The sequence below is a fragment of the Elephas maximus genome, chromosome 7 (assembly GCF_024166365.1).
Source record: "Elephas maximus indicus isolate mEleMax1 chromosome 7, mEleMax1 primary haplotype, whole genome shotgun sequence".
In the NCBI taxonomy this organism is placed as follows: domain Eukaryota; kingdom Metazoa; phylum Chordata; class Mammalia; order Proboscidea; family Elephantidae; genus Elephas; species Elephas maximus.
The window spans coordinates 122,715,980-122,717,721 of record NC_064825.1 but is presented as its reverse complement, the minus strand read 5'-3'; positions in this window follow the sequence as shown (position 1 = coordinate 122,717,721).

The following is a 1,742-nucleotide window of genomic DNA, read 5'->3' as shown; positions in this document are numbered from 1 at the left end:
TTTCTTTACATGTTCACTTGTTTTTAAATTGTTCTAATCTATTGTAATCCCCTTCATGGTGCCTTTCAGAAAAGGCCATCTATGTTTTTAACTTTTAATGTGGCCACAAGTTCATAAATAAAACTTGTCATATTTTAGTGTATATCTGTATTTATTGTAATCTAACTTGGCATTCTAAGCTGATGGGCAGAGTTACGGGGGAGATGGGTGCCAGGGGGAAAGTTATCATCATTCTTGCTTTCAGTAGCTATTTAATACCCAACTGTTGAAAATTAGTCCTAGCTGTACACAGTACCACAGCCAGGAGCTTAGTAGGACGAGGGTAAGTAGAAACTGAAACTTGATACCTTTGAATTATGGTGTTGACAAAGAACACTGAATACACCATGAACTTTCAGAAGAACAAACAAATCTGTCTTGGAAGGACAGCCAGAATGCTTCTTGGAAGTGAGGGTGGCAAGACTTCATCTCACATACCTGGGACATATTGTCAGAAGGGACCTGGAGAAGGACATCATGCTTGGTAAAGTAGAGGGTCATCAAAGGAGAGGAAGGCCCTCATCGAGTTAGACTGCACAGTGGCTGCAATGATGGGCTCAAGAATAGCAATGACTTGTGAGGATAGTAAAGGACCGAGCAGTGTTTTGTTCTGTTATGCATAGGGTCCTTATGAGTTGGAACAGACTCAAGGACACCTAACAACAACAACAGAAACATAGTGATCTCAGAAGGGTGGGGTGGACAGGATGTCTACTTAGATCCACCACCACCACCCCTGAAAAATTATTCTGTAATATAAGTTCGAGGGATTGGATTTGGGGTCTATCCATGTGCCGCGCCATCAGTCATTTAGACATACGATGGCATGTCCTCCCAACATGAGCAATTTCAGTAACCCTCCTGTTCATGGTCTCAAATATTCTGAGTTAAGTGGGCTAGTTACACAGAAACTTCTAGAAGTTGTAATCATATCTACCTATACTTTTTCAGATTTTACTTATGTCAAGATGTTATCTTCATTTTAAATTTAGAAACCATCTTACCATCAAAGGAATCTAAATTGCATGCTCTGTGGAATGATTTAAACACAGTTATGTTCTTGCATGTAACTTGGCGAAGGGGGCACAATAAGATCCCTACGTGTAGGAAGGAGTTTTACAAAAATCCAAACTGGCCATTGAGCTTCTATCTTGGACCTGTGTCAGGGTCTTAACTGCCTGGAGTTCAAGTGATTCTTACCCATGTAAACCTCAAGTATATATGTTCAGGCATTAATAATATAAAACCAAACCCAAACCCATTGCCATGGATTTGCACGTCCAATAAGCCTGAATTCAATCAAAGGAAACCCATTGTCTAAAGCTCTTATGTTCCCACCCCTAGGCCTTCCCACCATTTTCAGAAGGAGTAGCTTGGTTGTGGGTGACAGTGACAGGACCTCTTGGTCTTAGTGTCTAGGGTGGGACCAGATCTCTGCGAGCTTCCCTTTGCAGACTCAGGTATTGAGAAATTGGCCATTTCTCTTCCTAGCCTGCATTCTCTTATTTCTTGTGACCGCTTTTGCCTTACAAATGAGGTTGCTTCCATTTCACAAGTTTTGTTTTGTTTCGTCTTATTTTTACTTCCACTGACTCATCACTTGAATTTCCTCTATCGGGGTGGACATGTACAGAAGTGGAGATCACTGGGTGCTTCCCAGAGTTCTGCAGAATCAGCTCCTGGTATAAAGAGCCCTCCTGACC